The following is a 23,493-nucleotide window of genomic DNA, read 5'->3' as shown; positions in this document are numbered from 1 at the left end:
TTCCTACACACACAGGCCATATCTAGTTCAACTCCCCTTAGGAAACTGACAAGAACAGTTGCTTCTCTTCAGTCCAATACACTGTACTTGCTGGGAACAGACGCCAGGGCTATTTGCACTGTGTATGGCAATAGGAGTGCAATAGTGACTGTTCTTACCAAAAAACAACTCTTGCTCGTAGGACCAGAAAGTGCATGTGATTCAACTCCATTTAGGACTGGGAAACAAACTCTAGCTCGCCTTACAAGAAACACACTCTGCTTTTGAAGAAAGAGAACTCTTCTACTCTACTGTGTTTCCTATAGGGCCAGAACAGTGAGCTTGCTCAGAACAAAAGAACTGTGCTTCCTACACACACGGGCCACATCTAGTTCAACTCCGCTTAGGAAACTGACAAGAACAGTAGCTTCTCTTCAGTCCAATACACTGTACTTGCTGGGAACAGACGCCAGGGCTATTTGCACTGTGTATGGCAATAGGAGTGCAATAGTGACTGTTCTTACCAAAAAACAACTCTTGCTCGTAGGACCAGAAAGTGCATGTGATTCAACTCCATTTAGGACTGGGAAACAAACTCTAGCTCGCCTTACAAGAAACACACTCTGCTTTTGAAGAAAGAGAACTCTTCTACTCTACTGTGTTTCCTATAGGGCCAGAACAGTGAGCTTGCTCAGAACAAAAGAACTGTGCTTCCTACACACACGGGCCATATCTAGTTCAACTCTGCTTAGGAAACTGACAAGAACAGTAGCTTCTCTTCAGTCCAATACACTGTATTTGCTGGAAACAGACGCGAGTGCTATTTGCACTGTGTATGGCAATGGGAGTGCAATAGTGACTCTTCTTACCAGAAAACAACTCTGCTTTGTAGGACCAAAAACTGCATGTGATTCAACTCCATTTAGCATTGGGAAACAAACACTAGCTCGCCTTACAAAAAACACACTCTGCTTTTGAGAAAAGAGCACTGTTCTACTCTACTGTGTTTCCTATAGGGCCAGAACAGTGAGCTTGCTCAGAACAAAAGAACTGTGCCACATCTAGTTCAACTCCGCTTAGGAAACTGACAAGAACAGTAGCATCTCTTCAGTCCAATACACTGTACTTGCTGGGAACAGGCGCGAGTGCTATTTGCACTGTGTATGGCAATGGGAGCACAATGGTGACTCTTCTTACCAGAAAATAACTCTTGCTCGGAGGACCAGAAACTGCATGTGATTCAAATCCATTTAGGACTGGGAAACAAACTCTAGCTCGCCTTACAAGAAACATACTCTGCTTTTGAGAAAAGAGCACTCTTCTACTCTACTGTTTTTCCTATAGGGCCAGAACAGTGAGCTTGCTCAGAACAAAAGAACTGTGCTTCCTACACACACGGGCCATATCTAGTTCAACTCCGCTTAGGAAACTGACAGGAAGAGTAGCTTCTCTTCTGTCCAATACACTGTACTTGCTGGGAACAGATGCGAGTGCTATTTGCACTGTGCATGGCAATGGGAGCACAATAGTGACTCCTCTTACCAGAAAACAACTCTGGTTCGTAGGACCAGAAACTGCATGTGATTCAACTCCGTTTAGGACTGGGAAACAAACTCTAGCTCGCCTTACAAGAAACACACTCTGTTTTGAGAAAAGAGCACTCTTCTACTCTACTGTGTTTCCTATAGGGCCAGAGGAGTGAGCTTGCTCAGAACAAAAGAACTGTGCTTCCTACACACACGGGCCATATCTAGTTCAACTCCGCTTAGGAAACTGTCAAGAACAGTAGCTTCTCTTCAGTCAAATACACTGTACTTGCTGGGAACAGACGCGAGAGCTATTTGTACTGTGTGTGGCAATGGGAGCACAATAGTGACTCTTCTTACCAGAAAACAACTCTTGCTCGTAGGACCAGAAACTGCATGTGATTCAACTCCATTTCAGGCTGGGAAACAAACACTAGCTCACCTTAACAGAAACACACTCTGCTTTTGAGAAAAGAGCACTCTTCTACTCTACTGTGTTTCCTATAGGGCCAGAACAGTGAGCTTGCTCAGAACAAAAGAACTGTGCTTTCTACACACACGGGCCCTATTTAGTTCAACTCCGCTTAGGAAAATGACAAGAACAGAAGCTTCTCTTCAGTCCAATGCACTGTACTTGCTGGGAACAGACGCCAGGGCTATTTGCACTGTGTATGGCAATAGGAGCGCAATAGTGACTGTTCTTACCAAAAAACAGCTCTTGCTCCTAGGACCAGAAACTGCATGTGATTCAACTCCATTTAGGGATGGGAAATAAACACTAGCTCGCCTTACAAGAAACACACTCTGCTTTTGAGAAAAGAGCACTCTTCTACTCTACTGTGTTTCCTATAGGGCCAGAACAGTGAGCTTGCTCAGAACAAAAGAACTGTGCTTCCTACACACACGGACCATATCTAGTTCAACTCTGCTTAGCAAACTGACAAGAACAGTAGCTTCTCTTCAGTCCAATACACTGTATTTGCTGGAAACAGACGCGAGTGCTATTTGCACTGTGTATGGCAATGGGAGTGCAATAGTGACTCTTCTTACCAGAAAACAACTCTGCTTTGTAGGACCAAAAACTGCATGTGATTCAACTCCATTTAGCATTGGGAAACAAACACTAGCTCGCCTTACAAAAAACACACTCTGCTTTTGAGAAAAGAGCACTGTTCTACTCTACTGTGTTTCCTATAGGGCCAGAACAGTGAGCTTGCTCAGAACAAAAGAACTGTGCCACATCTAGTTCAACTCCGCTTAGGAAACTGACAAGAACAGTAGCATCTCTTCAGTCCAATACACTGTACTTGCTGGGAACAGACGCGAGTGCTATTTGCACTGTGTATGGCAATGGGAGCACAATGGTGACTCTTCTTACCAGAAAATAACTCTTGCTCGTAGGACCAGAAACTGCATGTGATTCAAATCCATTTAGGACTGGGAAACAAACTCTAGCTCGCCTTACAAGAAACATACTCTGCTTTTGAGAAAAGAGCACTCTTCTACTCTACTGTTATTCCTATAGGGCCAGAACAGTGAGCTTGCTCAGAACAAAAGAACTGTGCTTCCTACACACATGGGCCATATCTAGTTCAACTCCGCTTAGGAAACTGACAGGAAGAGTAGCTTCTCTTCTATCCAATACACTGTACTTGCTGGGAACAGATGCGAGTGCTATTTGCACTGTGCATGGCAATGGGAGCACAATAGTGACTCCTCTTACCAGAAAACAACTCTGGTTCGTAGGACCAGAAACTGCATGTGATTCAACTCCGTTTAGGACTGGGAAACAAACTCTAACTCGCCTTACAAGAAACACACTCTGCTTTTGAGAAAAGAGCACTCTTCTACTCTACTGTGTTTCCAATAGGGCCAGAACAGTGAGCTTGCTCAGAACAAAAGAACTGTGCTTCCTACACACACGGGCCATATCTAGTTCAACTCCGCTTAGGAAACTGTCAAGAACAGTAGCTCCTCTTCAGTCCAATACACTGTACTTGCTGGGAACAGAAGCGAGTGCTATTTGCACTGTGCATGGCAATGGGAGCACAATAGTGACTCCTCTTACCAGAAAACAACTCTGGTTCGTAGGACCAGAAACTGCATGTGATTCAACTCCATTTAGGACTGGGAAACAAACTCTAGCTCGCCTTACAAGAAACACACTCTGCTTTTGAGAAAAGAGCACTCTTCTACTCTACTGTGTTTCCTATAGTGCCAGAACAGTGAGCTTGCTCAGAACAAAAGAACTGTGCTTCCTACACACACGGGCCACATCTAGTTCAACTCCGCTTAGGAAACTGACAAGAATAGTAGCATCTCTTCAGTCCAATACACTGTACTTGCTGGGAACATACGCGAGTGCTATTTGCACTGTGTATGGCAATGGGAGCACAATGGTGACTCTTCTTACCAGAAAATAACTCTTGCTCGTAGGACCAGAAACTGCATGTGATTCAACTCCATTCAGGACTGGGAAACAAACTCTAGCTCGCCTTACAAGAAACATACTCTGCTTTTGAGAAAAGAGCACTCTTCTACTCTACTGTGTTTCCTATATGGCCAGAACAGTGAGCTTGCTCAGAACAAAAGAACTGTGCTTCCTACACACACCAGCCATATCTAGTTTAACTCCGCTTAGGAAACTGACAGGAAGAGTAGCTTCTCTTCAGTCCAATACACTGTAATTGCTGGGAACAGAAGCGAGTGCTGTTTGCACTGTGCATGGCAATGGGAGCACAATAGTGACTCCTCTTACCAGAAAACAACTCTGTTCGTAGTACCAAAAACTGCATGTGATTCAACTCCATTTAGGACTGGGAAACAAACTCTAGCTCTCCTTACAAGAAACACACTCTGCTTTTGAGAAAAGAGCACTCTTCCACTCTACTGTGTTTCCTATAGGGCCAGAACAGTGAGCTTGCTCAGAACAAAAGAACTGTGCTTCCTACACACGGGCCATATCTAGTTCAACTCCGCTTAGGAAACTGTCAAGAACAGTAGCTCCTCTTCAGTCCAATACACTGTACTTGCTGGGAACAGACGCGAGAGCTATTTGCACTGCATATGGCAATGGGAGCGCAATAGTGACTCTTCTTACCAGAAAACAACTCTTGCTCCTAGGACCAGAAACTGCATGTGATTCAACTCCATTTAGGACTGGGAAACAAACACTAGCTCGCTTACAAGAAACATACTCTGCTTTTGAGAAAAGAGCACTCTTCTACTCTACTGTGTTTCCTATAGGGCCAGAACAGTGAGCTTGCTCAGAACAAAAGAACTGTGCTTCCTACACACACGGGCCATATCTAGTTCAACTCTGCTTAGTAAACTGTCAAGAACAGTAGCTCCTCTTCAGTCCAATACACTGTACTTTCTGGGAACAGACGCGAGAGCTATTTGTACTGTGTATGGCAATGGGAGCACAATAGTGACTCTTCTTACCAGAAAACAACTCTTGCTCCTAGGACCAGAAACTGCATGTGATTCAACTCCATTTAGGGATGGAAAATAAACACTAGCTCGTCTTACAAGAAACACACTCTGCTTTTGAGAAAAGAGCACTCTTCTACTCTACTGTGTTTCCTATAGGGCCAGAACAGTGAGCTTGCTCAGAACAAAAGAACTGTGCTTCCTACACACACGGGCCATATCTAGTTCAACTCCGCTTAGGAAACTGTCAAGAACAGTACCTCCTCTTCAGTCCAATACACTGTACTTGCTGGGAACAGACGCTAGAGCTATTTGCACTGTATATGGCAATGGGAGCACAATAGTGACTCTTCTTACCAGAAAACAACTCTTGCTCCTAAGACCAGAAACTGCATGTGATTCAACTCCATTTAGGACTGCGAAACAAACACTAGCTCGCCTTACAAGAAACATACTCTGCTTTTGAGAAAAGAGCACTCTTCTACTCTACTGTGTTTTCTATAGGGCCAGAACAGTGAGCTTGCTCAGAACAAAAGAACTGTGCTTCCTACACACACGGGCCATATCTAGTTCAACTCCGTTTAGGAAACTGTCAAGAACAGTAGCTCCTCTTCAGTCCAATACACTGTACTTGCTGGGAACAGACGCGAGAGCTATTTGTACTGTGTATTTCAATGGAGCGCAAAAGTGACTCTTCTTACCAGAAAACAACTCTTGCTCATAGGACCAGAAACTGCATGTGATTCAACTCCATTTAGGACTGAGGAACAAACACTAGCTCGCCTTACAAGAAACACACTCTGCTTTTGAGAAAAGAGCACTCTTCTACTCTACTGTGTTTCCAATAGGGCCAGAACAGTGAGCTTGCTCAGAACAAAAGAACTGTGCTTCCTACACACACGGGCCATATCTAGTTCAACTCCGCTTAGGAAACTGTCAAGAACAGTAGCTTCTCTTCAGTCCAATACACTGTACTTGCTGGGAACAGACGCGAGTGCTATTTGCACTGTGCATGGCAATGGGAGCACAATAGTGACTCCTCTTACCAGAAAACAAGTCTGGTTCCTAGGACCAGAAACTGCATGTGATTCAACTCCATTTAGGACTGGGAAACAAACTCTAGCTCGCCTTACAAGAAACACACTCTGCTTTTGAGAAAAGAGCACTCTTCTACTCTACTGTGTTTCCTATAGGGCCAGAACAGTGAGCTTGCTCAGAACAAAAGAACTGTGCTTCCTACACACACAGGCCATATCTAGTTCAACTCCACTTAGGAAAATGACAAGAACAGTAGCTTCTCTTCAGTCCAATACACTGTACTTGCTGGGAACAGATGCAAGTGCTATTTGCACTGTGTATGGCAATGGGAGCACAATAGTGACTCCTCTTACCAGAAAACAACTCTTGCTCGTAGGACCAGAAACTGCATGTGATTCAACTCCATTTAGGGATGGGAAACAAACACTAGCTCGCCTTACAAGAAACACACTCTGCTTTTGAGAAAAGAGCACTCTTCTACTCTACTGTGTTTTCCTATAGGGCCAGAAGAGTGAGCTTGCTCACAACAAAAGAACTGTGCTTCCTACACACACGGGCCCTATTTAGTTCAACTCCACTTAGGAAACTGACAAGAACAGTAGCTTCTCTTCAGTCCAATACACTGTACTTGCTGGGAACAGATGCCAGGGCTATTTGCACTGTGTATGGCAATGGAAGCACAATAGTGACTCTTCTTACCAGAAAACAACTCTTGATCCTAGGACCAGAAACTGCATGTGATTCAACTCCATTTAGGACTGAGAAACAAACACTAGCTTGCCTTACAAGAAACACACTCTGCTTTTGAGAAAAGAGCACTCTTCTACTCTACTGTGTTTCCAATAGGGCCAGAACAGTGAGCTTGCTCAGAACAAAAGAACTGTGCTTCCTACACACACGGGCCATATCTAGTTCAACTCCGCTAAGGAAACTGTCAAGAACAGTAGCTCTTCTTCAGTCCAATACACTGTACTTGCTGGGAACAGACGCAAGTGCTATTTGCACTGTGTATGGCAATGGGAGCGAAATAGTGACTGCTCTTACCAGAAAACAACTCTTGCTCGTAGGACCAGAAACTGCATGTGATTCAACTCCATTTAGGGATGGGAAACAAACACTAGCTCGCCTTACAAGAAACACACTCTGCTTTTGAGAAAAGAGCACTCTTCTACTCTACTGTGTTTTCCTATAGGGCCAGAAGAGTGAGCTTGCTCACAACAAAAGAACTGTGCTTCCTACACACACGGGCCCTATTTAGTTCAACTCCACTTAGGAAACTGACAAGAACAGTAGCTTCTCTTCAGTCCAATACACTGTACTTGCTGGGAACAGACGCCAGGGCTATTTGCACTGTTTATGGCAATAGGAGCGCAATAGTGACTCTTCTAACCAAAAAACAACTCTTGCTCATAGGATCAGAAACTGGATGTGATTCAACTCCATTTAGGACTGGGAAAACAACTCTAGCTCGCCTTACAAGAAACACACTCTGCTTTTGAGAAAAGAGCACTCTTCTACTCTACTGTGTTTCCTATAGAGCCAGAACAGTGAGCTTGCTCAGAACAAAAGAACTGTGCTTCCTACACACACGGGCCATATCTAGTTCAACTCCGCTTAGGAAACTGACAAGAACAGTAGCTTCTCTTCAGTCCAATACACTGTACTTGCTGGGAACAGACGCCAGTGCTATTTGCACTGTGTATGGCAATGGGAGCGCAATAGTGACTCTTCTAACCAGAAAACAACTCTGGTTCCTGGACCAGAAACTGCATGTGATTCAACTCCATTTAGGATTGGGAAACAAACACTAGCTCGCCTTACAAAAAACACACTCTGCTTTTGAGAAAAGAGCACTGTTCTACTCTACTGTGTTTCCTATAGGGCCAGAACAGTGAGCTTGCTCAGAATAAAAGAACTGTGCTTCCTACACACACGGGCCATATTTAGTTCAACTCTGCTTAGGAAACTGACAAGAACAGTAGCTTCTCTTTAGTTCAATACACTGTACTTGCTGGGAACAGATGCCAGGGCTATTTGCACTGTGTATGGCAATAGGAGCGCAATAGTGACTCTTCTTACCAAAAAACAACTCTTGCTCGTAGGACCAGAAACTGCATGTGATTCAACGCCATTTAGGACTGGGAAACAAACTCTAGCTCGCCTTACAAGAAACACACTCTGCTTTTGTGAAAAGAGCACTCTTCTACTCTACTGTGTTTTCTATAGGGCCAGAACAGTGAGCTTGCTCAGAACAAAAGAACTGTGCTTCCTACACACACGGGCCATATCTAGTTCAACTCCGCTTAGGAAACTGACAAGAACAGTAGCTTCTCTTCAGTCCAATACACTGTACTTGCTGGGAACAGACGCAAGTGCTATTTGCACTGTATATAGCAATGGAAGCACAACAGTGACTCTTCTTACCAGAAAACAACTCTTGCTCGTAGGACCAGAAACTGCATGTGATTCAACTCCATTTAGGACTGGGAAACAAACACTAGCTCGCCTTACAAGAAACACACTCTGCTTTTGAGAAAAGAGCACTCTTCTACTCTACTGTGTTTCCTATAAGGCCAGAACAGTGAACTTGCTCAAAACAAAAGAACTGTGCTTCCTACACACACAGGCCATATCTAGTTCAACTCCCCTTAGGAAACTGACAAGAACAGTAGCTTGTCTTCATTCCAATACACTGTACTTGCTGGAAACAGATGCTAGTGCTATTTGCACTGTGTATGGCAATGGGAGCACAATAGTGACTCTTCTTACCAGAAAACAATCTTGCTCGTAGGACCAGAAACTGCATGTGATTCAACTCCATTTAGGACTGGGAAACAAACTCTAGCTCGCCTTACAAGAAACATACTCTGCTTTTGAGAAAAGAGCACTCTTCTACTCTACTGTGTTTCCTATAGGGCCAGAACAGTGAGCTTGCTCAGAACAAAAGAACTGTGCTACCTACACACACCTGCCATATCTAGTTTAACTCCGCTTAGGAAAATGACAGGAAGAGTAGCTTCTCTTCAGTCCAATACACTGTGCTTGCTGTGAACAGAAGCGAGTGCTATTTGCACTGTGCATGGCAATGGGAGCACAATAGTGACTCCTCTTACCAGAAAACAACTCTGGTTCGTAGGACCAGAAACTGCATGTGATTCAACTCCATTTAGGACTGGGAAATAAACTCTAGCTCTCCTTACAAGAAACACACTCTGCTTTTGAGAAAAGAGCACTCTTCTACTCTACTGTGTTTCCTATAGGGCCAGAACAGTGAGCTTGCTCAGAACAAAAGAACTGTGCTTCCTACACACACGGGCCATATCTAGTTCAACTCCGCTTAGGAAACTATCAAGAAGAGTAGCTCCTCTTCAGTCCAATACACTGTACTTGCTGGGAACAGATGCCAGGGCTATTTGCACTGTTTATGGCAATAGGAGCGCAATAGTGACTCTTCTAACCAAAAAACAACTCTTGCTTGTAGGATCAGAAACTGGATGTGATTCAACTCCATTTAGGACTGGGAAACAAACTCTAGCTCGCCTTACAAGAAACACACTCTGCTTTTGAGAAAAGAGCACTCTTCTACTCTACTGTGTTTCCTATAGGGCCAGAACAGTGAGCTTGCTCAGAACAAAAGAACTGTGCTTCCTACACACACGGGCCATATCTAGTTCAACTCCGCTTAGGAAACTGACAAGAACAGTAGCTTCTCTTCAGTCCAATACACTGTACTTGCTGGGAACAGACGCCAGTGCTATTTGCACTGTGTATGGCAATGGGAGCGCAATAGTGACTCTTCTTACCAGAAAACAACTCTGGTTCCTGGACCAGAAACTGCATGTGATTCAACTCCATTTAGGATTGGGAAACAAACACTAGCTCGCCTTACAAAAAACACACTCTGCTTTTGAGAAAAGAGCACTGTTCTACTCTACTGTGTTTCCTATAGGGCCAGAACAGTGAGCTTGCTCAGAACAAAAGAACTGTGCTTCCTACACACACGGGCCATATTTAGTTCAACTCCGCTTAGGTAACTGACAAGAACAGTAGCTTCTCTTTAGTTCAATACACTGTACTTGCTGGGAACAGACGCCAGAGCTATTTGCACTGTGTATGGCAATAGGAGCGCAATAGTGACTCTTCTTACCAAAAAACAACTCTTGCTCGTAGGACCAGAAACTGCATGTGATTCAACGCCATTTAGGACTGGGAAACAAACTCTAGCTCGCCTTACAAGAAACACACTCTGCTTTTGAGAAAAGAGCACTCTTCTACTCTACTGTGTTTTCTATAGGGCCAGAACAGTGAGCTTGCTCAGAACAAAAGAACTGTGCTTCCTACACACACGGGCCATATCTAGTTCAACTCCGCTTAGGAAACTGACAAGAACAGTAGCTTCTCTTCAGTCCAATACACTGTACTTGCTGGGAACAGACGCAAGTGCTATTTGCACTGTGTATAGCAATGGAAGCACAACAGTGACTCTTCTTACCAGAAAACAACTCTTGCTCGTAGGACCAAAAACTGCATGTGATTCAACTCCATTTAGGACTGGGAAACAAACACTAGCTCGCCTTACAAGAAACATATTCTGCTTTTGAGAAAAGAGCACTCTTCTACTCTACTGTGTTTCCTATAAGGCCAGAACAGTGAACTTGCTCAGAACAAAGGAACTGTGCTTCCTACACACACAGGCCATATCTAGTTCAACTCCCCTTAGGAAACTGACAAGAACAGTAGCTTCTCTTCATTCCAATACACTGTACTTGCTGGAAACAGATGCGAGTGCTATTTGCACTGTGTATGGCAATGGGAGCACAATAGTGACTCTTCTTACCAGAAAACAATCTTGCTCGTAGGACCAGAAACTGCATGTGATTCAACTCCATTTAGGACTGGGAAACATACTCTAGCTCGCCTTACAAGAAACATACTCTGCTTTTGAGAAAAGAGCACTCTTCTACTCTACTGTGTTTCCTATAGGGCCAGAACAGTGAGCTTGCTCAGAACAAAAGAACTGTGCTTCCTACACACACCAGCCATATCTAGTTTAACTCCGCTTAGGAAACTGACAGGAAGAGTAGCTTCTCTTCAGTCCAATACACTGTGCTTGCTGTGAACAGAAGCGAGTGCTATTTGCACTGTGCATGGCAATGGGAGCACAATAGTGACTCCTCTTACCAGAAAACAACTCTGGTTCGTAGGACCAGAAACTGCATGTGATTCAACTCCATTTAGGACTGGGAAACAAACTCTAGCTCTCCTTACAAGAAACACACTCTGCTTTTGAGAAAAGAGCACTCTTCTACTCTACTGTGTTTCCTATAGGGCCAGAACAATGAGCTTGCTCAGAACAAAAGAACTGTGCTTCCTACACACACGGGCCATATCTAGTTCAACTCTGCTTAGGAAACTGTCAAGAACAGTAGCTCCTCTTCAGTCCAATACACTGTACTTGCTGGGAACAGACGCGAGAGCTATTTGCACTGTATATGGCAATGGGAGCACAAGTGACTCTTCTTACCAGAAAACAACTCTTGCTCGTAGGACCAGAAACTGCATGTGATTCAACTCCATTTAGGACTGGGAAACAAACACTAGCTCGCTTACAAGAAACATACTCTGCTTTTGAGAAAAGAGCACTCTTCTACTCTACTGTGTTTCCTATAGGGCCAGAACAGTGAGCTTGCTCAGAACAAAAGAACTGTGCTTCCTACACACACGGGCCATATCTAGTTCAACTCTGCTTAGTAAACTGTCAAGAACAGTTACTCCTCTTCAGTCCAATACACTGTACTTGCTGGGAACAGACGCGAGAGCTATTTGTACTGTGTATAGCAATGGGAGCACAATAGTGGCTCTTCTTACCAGAAAACAACTCTTGCTCCTAGGACCAGAAACTGCATGTGATTCAACTCCATTTAGGGATGGGAAATAAACACTAGCTCGCCTTACAAGAAACACACTCTGCTTTTGAGAAAAGAGCACTCTTCTACTCTACTGTGTTTCCTATAGGGCCAGAACAGTGAGCTTGCTCAGAACAAAAGAACTGTGCTTCCTACACACACGGGCCATATCTAGTTCAACTCTGCTTAGGAAATTGTCAAGAACAGTACCTCCTCTTCAGTCAAATACACTGTACTTGCTGGGAACAGACGCGAGAGCTATTTGCACTGTATATGGCAATGGGAGCACAAAAGTGACTCTTCTTACCAGAAAACAACTCTTGCTCCTAGGACCAGAAACTGCATGTGATTCAACTCCATTTAGGGATGAGAAACAAACACTAGCTCGCCTTACAAGAAACACACTCTGCTTTTGAGAAAAGAGCACTCTTCTACTCTACTGTGTTTCCTATAGGGCCAGAACAGTGAGCTTGCTCAGAACAAAAGAACTGTGCTTCCTACATACACGGGACATATCTAGTTCAACTCCGCTTAGGAAACTGTCAAGAACAGTAGCTTCTCTTCAGTCCAATACACTGTACTTGCTGAGAATAAAAGCGAGTGCTATTTGCACTGTGCATGGCAATGGGAGCACAATAGTGATTCCTCTTACCAGAAAACAACTCTGGTTCGTAGGACCAGAAACTGCATGTGATTCAACTCCATTTAGGACTGGGAAACAAACTCTAGCTCGCCTTACAAGAAACATACTCTGCTTTTGAGAAAAGAGCACTCTTCTACTCTACTGTGTTTCCTATAGGGCCAGGACAGTGAGCTTGCTCAGAACAAAAGAACTGTGCTTCCTACACACACGGGCTATACCTAGTTCAACTCTGCTTAGGGAACTGTCAAGAACCGTAGCTCCTCTTCAGTCCAATACACTGTACTTGCTGGGAACAGACGCGAGAGCTATTTTTACTGTGTATGGCAATGGGAGCGCAATAGTGACTCTTCTTACCAGAAAACAACTCTTGCTCATAGGACCAGAAACTGAATGTGATTCAACTACTTTTAGGGCTGGGAAACAAACACTAGCTCGCCTTGCAAGAAACGCACTCTGCATTTGAGAAAAGAGCACTCTTCTACTCTACTGTGTTTCCTATAGTGCCAGAACAGTGAGCTTGCTCATAACAAAAGAACTGTGCTTCCTACACACACGGGCCATATTTAGTTCAACTCCCCTAAGGAAACTAACAAGAACAGTAGCTTCTCTTCAGTCCAATACACTGTACTTGCTGGGAACAGAGGCCAGGGCTATTTGCACTGTGTATGGCAATAGGAGCGCAATAGTGACTCTTCTTACCAAAAAACAACTCTTGCTCGTAGGACCAGAAACTGCATGTGATTCAACGCCATTTAGGACTGGGAAACAAACTCTAGCTCGCCTTACAAGAAACACACTCTGCTTTTGAGAAAAGAGCACTCTTCTACTCTACTGTGTTTTCTATAGGGCCAGAACAGTGAGCTTGCTCAGAACAAAAGAACTGTGCTTCCTACACACACGGGCCATATCTAGTTCAACTCCGCTTAGGAAACTGACAAGAACAGTAGCTTCTCTTCAGTCCAATACACTGTACTTGCTGGGAACAGACGCAAGTGCTATTTGCACTGTGTATAGCAATGGAAGCACAACAGTGACTCTTCTTACCAGAAAACAACTCTTGCTCGTAGGACCAGAAACTGCATGTGATTCAACTCCATTTAGGACTGGGAAACAAACACTAGCTCGCCTTACAAGAAACATATTCTGCTTTTGAGAAAAGAGCACTCTTCTACTCTACTGTGTTTCCTATAAGGCCAGAACAGTGAACTTGCTCAGAACAAAGGAACTGTGCTTCCTACACACACAGGCCATATCTAGTTCAACTCCCCTTAGGAAACTGACAAGAACAGTAGCTTCTCTTCATTCCAATACACTGTACTTGCTGGAAACAGATGCGAGTGCTATTTGCACTGTGTATGGCAATGGGAGCACAATAGTGACTCTTCTTACCAGAAAACAATCTTGCTCGTAGGACCAGAAACTGCATGTGATTCAACTCCATTTAGGACTGGGAAACATACTCTAGCTTGCCTTACAAGAAACATACTCTGCTTTTGAGAAAAGAGCACTCTTCTACTCTACTGTGTTTCCTATAGGGCCAGAACAGTGAGCTTGCTCAGAACAAAAGAACTGTGCTTCCTACACACACCAGCCATATCTAGTTTAACTCCGCTTAGGAAACTGACAGGAAGAGTAGCTTCTCTTCAGTCCAATACACTGTGCTTGCTGTGAACAGAAGCGAGTGCTATTTGCACTGTGCATGGCAATGGGAGCACAATAGTGACTCCTCTTACCAGAAAACAACTCTGGTTCGTAGGACCAGAAACTGCATGTGATTCAACTCCATTTAGGACTGGGAAACAAACTCTAGCTCTCCTTACAAGAAACACACTCTGCTTTTGAGAAAAGAGCACTCTTCTACTCTACTGTGTTTCCTATAGGGCCAGAACAATGAGCTTGCTCAGAACAAAAGAACTGTGCTTCCTACACACACGGGCCATATCTAGTTCAACTCTGCTTAGGAAACTGTCAAGAACAGTAGCTCCTCTTCAGTCCAATACACTGTACTTGCTGGGAACAGACGCGAGAGCTATTTGCACTGTATATGGCAATGGGAGCACAATAGTGACTCTTCTTACCAGAAAACAACTCTTGCTCCTAGGACCAGAAACTGCATGTGATTCAACTCCATTTAGGACTGGGAAACAAACACTAGCTCGCTTACAAGAAACATACTCTGCTTTTGAGAAAAGAGCACTCTTCTACTCTACTGTGTTTCCTATAGGGCCAGAACAGTGAGCTTGCTCAGAACAAAAGAACTGTGCTTCCTACACACACGGGCCATATCTAGTTCAACTCTGCTTAGTAAACTGTCAAGAACAGTTACTCCTCTTCAGTCCAATACACTGTACTTGCTGGGAACAGACACGAGAGCTATTTGTACTGTGTATAGCAATGGGAGCACAATAGTGGCTCTTCTTACCAGAAAACAACTCTTGCTCCTAGGACCAGAAACTGCATGTGATTCAACTCCATTTAGGGATGGGAAATAAACACTAGCTCGCCTTACAAGAAACACACTCTGCTTTTGAGAAAAGAGCACTCTTCTACTCTACTGTGTTTCCTATAGGGCCAGAACAGTGAGCTTGCTCAGAACAAAAGAACTGTGCTTCCTACACACACGGGCCATATCTAGTTCAACTCTGCTTAGGAAATTGTCAAGAACAGTACCTCCTCTTCAGTCAAATACACTGTACTTGCTGGGAACAGACGCGAGAGCTATTTGCACTGTATATGGCAATGGGAGCACAAAAGTGACTCTTCTTACCAGAAAACAACTCTTGCTCCTAGGACCAGAAACTGCATGTGATTCAACTCCATTTAGGGATGAGAAACAAACACTAGCTCGCCTTACAAGAAACACACTCTGCTTTTGAGAAAAGAGCACTCTTCTACTCTACTGTGTTTCCTATAGGGCCAGAACAGTGAGCTTGCTCAGAACAAAAGAACTGTGCTTCCTACATACACGGGACATATCTAGTTCAACTCCGCTTAGGAAACTGTCAAGAACAGTAGCTTCTCTTCAGTCCAATACACTGTACTTGCTGAGAATAAAAGCGAGTGCTATTTGCACTGTGCATGGCAATGGGAGCACAATAGTGATTCCTCTTACCAGAAAACAACTCTGGTTCGTAGGACCAGAAACTGCATGTGATTCAACTCCATTTAGGACTGGGAAACAAACTCTAGCTCGCCTTACAAGAAACATACTCTGCTTTTGAGAAAAGAGCACTCTTCTACTCTACTGTGTTTCCTATAGGGCCAGGACAGTGAGCTTGCTCAGAACAAAAGAACTGTGCTTGCTACACACACGGGCTATACCTAGTTCAACTCTGCTTAGGGAACTGTCAAGAACCGTAGCTCCTCTTCAGTCCAATACACTGTACTTGCTGGGAACAGACGCGAGAGCTATTTTTACTGTGTATGGCAATGGGAGCGCAATAGTGACTCTTCTTACCAGAAAACAACTCTTGCTCATAGGACCAGAAACTGAATGTGATTCAACTACTTTTAGGGCTGGGAAACAAACACTAGCTCGCCTTGCAAGAAACGCACTCTGCTTTTGAGAAAAGAGCACTCTTCTACTCTACTGTGTTTCCTATAGTGCCAGAACAGTGAGCTTGCTCATAACAAAAGAACTGTGCTTCCTACACACACGGGCCATATTTAGTTCAACTCCCCTAAGGAAACTAACAAGAACAGTAGCTTCTCTTCAGTCCAATACACTGTACTTGCTGGGAACAGAGGCCAGGGCTATTTGCACTGTGTATGGCAATAGGAGCGCAATAGTGACTCTTCTTACCAAAAAACAACTGTTGCTCGTAGGACCAGAAACTGCATGTGATTCAACTCCATTTAGGACTGGGAAACAAACTCTAGCTCGCCTTACAAGAAACACACTCTGCTTTTGAGAAAAGAGCACTCTTCTACTCTACTGTGTTTCCTATAGGGCCAGAACAGTGAGCTTGCTCAGAACAAAAGAACTGTGCTTCCTACATACACGGACATATCTAGTTCAACTCTGCTTAGGAAACTGTCAAGAACAGTAGCTTCTCTTCAGTCCAATACACTGTACTTGCTGAGAATAGAAGCGAGTGCTATTTGCACTGTGCATGGCAATGGGAGCACAATAGTGACTCCTCTTACCAGAAAACAACTCTGGTTCGTAGGACCAGAAACTGCATGTGATTCAACTCCATTTAGGACTGGGAAACAAACTCTAGCTCGCCTTACAAGAAACACACTCTGCTTTTGAGAAAAGAGCACTCTTCTACTCTACTGTGTTTCCTATAGGGCCAGAACAGTGAGCTTGCTCAGAACAAAAGAACTGTGCTTCCTACACACACAGGCCATATCTAGTTCAACTCCCCTTAGGAAACTGACAAGAACAGTAGCTTCTATTCAGTCCAATACACTGTACTTGCTGGGAACAGACGCCAGGCCTATTTGCACTGTTTATGGCAATAGGAGCGCAATAGTGACTCTTCTTACCAGAAAACAACTCTTGCTCATAGGACCAGAAACTGCATGTGATTCAACTCAATTTAGGATTGGGAAACAAACACTAGCTCGTCTTACAAAAAACCCACTCTGCTTTTGAGAAAAGAGCACTGTTCTACTCTACTGTGATTCCTATAGGGCCAGAACAGTGAGCTTGCTCAGAACAAAAGAACTGTGCTTCCTACACACACAGGCCACATCTAGTTCAACTCCGCTTAGGAAACTGACAAGAACAGTAGCATCTCTTCAGTCCAATACACTGTACTTGCTGGGAACAGACGCGAGTGCTATTTGCACTGTGTATGGCAATGGGAGCCCAATAGTGACTCTTCTTACCAGAAAATACCTCTTGATCGTAGGACCAGTATCTGCATGTGAGTCAACTCCATTTATGACTGGGAAACAAACTCTAGCTCGCCTTACAAGAAACACACTCTGCTTTTGAGAAAAGAGCACTCTTCTACTCTACTGTGTTTCCTATAGGGCCAGAACAGTGAGCTTGCTCAGAACAAAAGAACTGTTCTTCCTAAACACACGGGCCATATCTAGTTCAACTCCGCTTAGGAAACTGACAAGAATATTAGCTTCTCTTCAGTCCAATACACTGTATTTGCTGGGAACAGAAGCGAGTGCTATTCGCACTGTGTATGGCAATGGGAGCGCAATAGTGACTCCTCTTACCAGAAAACAACTCTGGTTCGTAGGACCAGAAACTGCATGTGATTCAACTCCATTTAGGACTGGGAAACAAACACTAGCTCGCCTTACAAAAAACACACTCTGCTTTTAGGAAAAGAGCACTCTTCTACTCTACTGTGTTTCCTATAGGGCCAGAACAGTGAGCTTTCTCAGAACAAAAGAACTGTGCTTCCTACACACACGGGCCATATCTAGTTCAACTCCCCTTAGGAAACTGACAAGAACAGTAGCTTCTCTTCAGTCCAATAAAATGTACTTCCTGGGAAAGGAAGCCAGGGCTATTCGCACTGTGTATGGCAACGGGAGCTCAATAGTGACTCTTCTTACCAGAAAACAACTCTTGCTCGTAGGACCAGACACTGCATGTGATTCAACTACATATAGGATTGGGAAACAAACACTAGTTCGCCTTACAAGAAACACACTCTGCTTTTGAGAAAAGAGCACTCTTCTACTCTACTGTGTTTCCTATAGGGCCAGAACAGTGAGCTTGCTCAGAACAAAAGAACTGTGCTTCCTACACACACGGGCCATATCTAGTTCAACTGCGCTTAGGAAACTGACAGGAACAGTAGTTTCTCTTCAGTCCAATACACTGTATTTGCTGGGAACAGTCGCGAGTGCTATTTGCACTGTGTATGGCAATGCAAGCACAATAGTGACTCCTCTTACCAGAAAACAACTCTGGTTCCTAGGACCTAAAACTGCATGTGATTCAACTCCATTTAGGACTGGGAAACTAATTCTAGCTCGCCTTACAAGAAACACACTCTGCTTATGAGAAAAGAGCACTCTTCTACTCTACTGTGTTTCCAATAGGGGCAGAACAGTGAGCTTGCTCAGAACAAAAGAACTGTGCTTCCTACACACACAGGCCATATCTAGTTCAACTCCGCTTAGGAAACTGACAAGAACAGTCGCTTCTCTTCAGTCCAATACACTGTACTTGCTGGGAACAGACACGAGTGCTATTTGCACTGTGTATGTCAAAGGGAGCGCAATAAGGACTCCTCTTACCAGAAAACAACTCTTGCTCGTAGGACCAGAAACTGCATGTGATTCAACTCCACTTAGGACTGGGAAACAAACTCTAGCTCGCCTTACAAGAAACACACTCTGCTTTTGAGAAAAGAGCACTCTTCTACTCTACTGTGTTTCCTATAGGACCAGAACAGTGAGCTTGCTCAGAATAAAAGAACTGTGCTTCCTACACACACGGGCCATATCTAGTTCAACTCCGCTTAGGAAACTGACAAGAACAGTAGCTTCTATTCAGTCCAATAAACTGTACTTGCTGGGAACAGACGCGAGTTCTATTTGCACTGTGTATGGCAATGGGAGCGCAATAGTGACTCTTCTTACAAGAAAACAACTCTTGCTCGTAGGACCAGAAACTGCATGTGATTCAACTCCATTTAGGACTGTGACACAAACACTAGCTCGCCTTACAAGAAATACACTCTGCTTTTGAGAAAAGAGCACTCTTCTACTCTACTGTGTTTCCTATAGTGCCAGAACAGTGAGCTTGCTCAGAACAAAAGAACTGTGCTTCCTACACACACGGGCCATATCTAGTTCAACTCCGCTTAGGAATCTGACAAGAACAGCAGCTTCTCTTCAGTCCAATACACTGTACTTGCTGGGAACAGACGCGAGTGCTATTTGCACTGTGTATGGCAATGGGTGCGCAATAGTGACTCTTCTTACCAGAAAACAACTCTTGCTCCTAGGACCAGAAACTGCATGTGATTCAACTCCATTTAGGACTGTGAAACAAACACTAGCTCGCCTTACAAGTAACACACTCTGCTTTTGAGAAAAGAGCACTCTTCTACTCTACTGTGTTTCATATAAGGCCAGAACAGTGAGCTTGCTCAGAACAAAAGAACTGTGCTTCCTACACACACGGGCCATATCTAGTTCAACTCCCCTTAGGAAACTGACAAGAACAGTAGCTTCTCTTCAGTCCAATACACTGTACTTGCTGGGAACAGACACGAGTGCTATTTGCACTGTGTATGGCAAAGGGAGCGCAATATGGACTCCTCTTACCAGAAAACAACTCTGGTTCTAGGACCAGAAACTGCATGTGATTCAACTCCATTTAGGACTGGGAAACAAACTCTAGCTCGCCTTACAAGAAACACACTCTGCTTTTGAGAAAAGAGCACTCTTCTACTCTACTGTGTTTCCTAGAGGGCCAGAGCAGTGAGCTTGCTCAGAACAAAAGAACTGTGCTTCCTACACACACAGGCCATATCTAGTTCAACTCCCCTTAGGAAACTGACAAGAACAGTAGCTTCTCTTCAGTCCAATACACTGTACTTGCTGGGAACAGACGCCAGGGCTATTTGCACTGTGTATGGCAATAGGAGCGCAGTAGTGACTGTTCTTACCAAAAAACAACTCTTGCTCATAGGACCAGAAACTGCATGTGATTCAACTCCACTTAGGACTGGGAAACAAACTCTAGCTCGCCTTACAAGAAACACACTCTGCTTTTGAGAAAAGAGCACTCTTCTACTCTGCTGTGTTTCCTATAGGGCCAGAACAGTGAGCTTGCTCAGAATAAAAGAACTGTGCTTCCTACACACACGGGCCATATCTAGTTCAACTCCGCTTAGGAAACTGACAAGAACAGTAGCTTCTATTCAGTCCAATAAACTGTACTTGCTGGGAACAGACGCGAGTTCTATTTGCACTGTGTATGGCAATGGGAGCGCAATAGTGACTCTTCTTACAAGAAAACAACTCTTGCTCGTAGGACCAGAAACTGCATGTGATTCAACTCCATTTAGGACTGTGACACAAACACTAGCTCGCCTTACAAGAAATACACTCTGCTTTTGAGAAAAGAGCACTCTTCTACTCTACTGTGTTTCCTATAGTGCCAGAACAGTGAGCTTGCTCAGAACAAAAGAACTGTGCTTCCTACACACACGGGCCATATCTAGTTCAACTCCGCTTAGGAATCTGACAAGAACAGCAGCTTCTCTTCAGTCCAATACACTGTACTTGCTGGGAACAGACGCGAGTGCTATTTGCACTGTGTATGGCAATGGGAGCGCAATAGTGACTCTTCTTACCAGAAAACAACTCTTGCTCCTAGGACCAGAAACTGCATGTGATTCAACTCCATTTAGGACTGGGAAACAAACACTAGCTCGCCTTACAAGTAACACACTCTGCTTTTGAGAAAAGAGCACTCTTCTACTCTACTGTGTTTCATATAAGGCCAGAACAGTGAGCTTGCTCAGAACAAAAGAACTGTGCTTCCTACACACACGGGCCATATCTAGTTCAACTCCCCTTAGGAAACTGACAAGAACAGTAGCTTCTCTTCAGTCCAATACACTGTACTTGCTGGGAACAGACGCCAGGCCTATTTGCACTGTTTATGGCAATAGGAGCGCAATAGTGACTGTTCTTACCAAAAAACAACTCTTGCTCGTAGGACCAGAAACTGCATGTGATTCAACTCCATTTAGGACTGGGAAACAAACTCTAGCTCGCCTTACAAGAAACACACTCTGCTTTTGAGAAAAGAGCACTCTTCTACTCTACTGTGTTTCCTATAGGGCCAGAACAGTGAGCTTGCTCAGAACAAAAGAACTGTGCTTCCTACACACACGGGCCATATCTAGTTCAACTCCGCTTAGGAAAATGACAAGAACAGTAGCTTCTCTTCAGTCCAATACACTGTACTTGCTGGGAGCAGACGCCAGTGCTATTTGTACTGTGTATGGCAATGGGAGCGCAATAGTGACTCTTCTTACCAGAAAACAACTCTTGCTAGTAGGACCAGAAACTGCATGTGATTCAACTCCATTTAGGGCTGGGAAACAAACACTAGCTCGCATTAAAAGAAACACACTCTGCTTTTGAGAAAAGAGCCCTCTTCTACTCTACTGTGTTTCCTATAGGGCCAGAACAGTGAGCTTGCTCAGAACAAAAGAACTGTGCTTCCTACACACGGGCCATATTTAGTTCAACTCCGCTTAGGAAACTGACAAGAACAGTCACTTCTCTTCAGTCCAATACACTGTACTTGCTGGGAACAGACACGAGTGCTATTTGCACTGTGTATGGCAAAGGGAGCGCAATATGGACTCCTCTTACCAGAAAACAACTCTGGTTCTAGGACCAGAAACTGCATGTGATTCAACTCCATTTAGGACTGGGAAACAAACTCTAGCTCGCCTTACAAGAAACACACTCTGCTTTTGAGAAAAGAGCACTCTTCTACTCTACTGTGTTTCCTAGAGGGCCAGAGCAGTGAGCTTGCTCAGAACAAAAGAACTGTGCTTCCTACACACACAGGCCATATCTAGTTCAACTCCCCTTAGGAAACTGACAAGAACAGTAGCTTCTCTTCAGTCCAATACACTGTACTTGCTGGGAACAGACGCCAGGGCTATTTGCACTGTGTATGGCAATAGGAGCGCAGTAGTGACTGTTCTTACCAAAAAACAACTCTTGCTCATAGGACCAGAAACTGCATGTGATTCAACTCCATTTAGGACTGGGAAACAAACTCTAGCTCGCCTTACAAGAAACACACTCTGCTTTTGAGAAAAGAGCACTCTTCTACTCTACTGTGTTTCCTAGAGGGCCAGAGCAGTGAGCTTGCTCAGAACAAAAGAACTGTGCTTCCTACACACACAGGCCATATCTAGTTCAACTCCCCTTAGGAAACTGACAAGAACAGTAGCTTCTCTTCAGTCCAATACACTGTACTTGCTGGGAACAGACGCCAGGGCTATTTGCACTGTGTATGGCAAGAGGAGCGCAGTAGTGACTGTTCTTACCAAAAAACAACTCTTGCTCATAGGACCAGAAACTGCATGTGATTCAACTCCACTTAGGACTGGGAAACAAACTCTAGCTCGCCTTACAAGAAACACACTCTGCTTTTGAGAAAAGAGCACTCTTCTACTCTGCTGTGTTTCCTATAGGGCCAGAACAGTGAGCTTGCTCAGAATAAAAGAACTGTGCTTCCTACACACACGGGCCATATCTAGTTCAACTCCGCTTAGGAAACTGACAAGAACAGTAGCTTCTATTCAGTCCAATAAACTGTACTTGCTGGGAACAGACGCGAGTTCTATTTGCACTGTGTATGGCAATGGGAGCGCAATAGTGACTCTTCTTACAAGAAAACAACTCTTGCTCGTAGGACCAGAAACTGCATGTGATTCAACTCCATTTAGGACTGTGACACAAACACTAGCTCGCCTTACAAGAAATACACTCTGCTTTTGAGAAAAGAGCACTCTTCTACTCTACTGTGTTTCCTATAGTGATAGAACAGTGAGCTTGCTCAGAGCAAAAGAACTGTGCTTCCTACACACACGGGCCATATCTAGTTCAACTCCGCTTAGGAATCTGACAAGAACAGCAGCTTCTCTTCAGTCCAATACACTGTACTTGCTGGGAACAGACGCGAGTGCTATTTGCACTGTGTATGGCAATGGGAGCGCAATAGTGACTCTTCTTACCAGAAAACAACTCTTGCTCCTAGGACCAGAAACTGCATGTGATTCAACTCCATTTAGGACTGGGAAACAAACACTAGCTCGCCTTACAAGTAACACACTCTGCTTTTGAGAAAAGAGCACTCTTCTACTCTACTGTGTTTCATATAAGGCCAGAACAGTGAGCTTGCTCAGAACAAAAGAACTGTGCTTCCTACACACACGGGCCATATCTAGTTCAACTCCCCTTAGGAAACTGACAAGAACAGTAGCTTCTCTTCAGTCCAATACACTGT

This window comes from Peromyscus eremicus, chromosome 16_21, assembly GCF_949786415.1.
Source record: "Peromyscus eremicus chromosome 16_21, PerEre_H2_v1, whole genome shotgun sequence".
Classification (NCBI taxonomy): domain Eukaryota; kingdom Metazoa; phylum Chordata; class Mammalia; order Rodentia; family Cricetidae; genus Peromyscus; species Peromyscus eremicus.
This window is presented reverse-complemented; position numbering follows the sequence as displayed.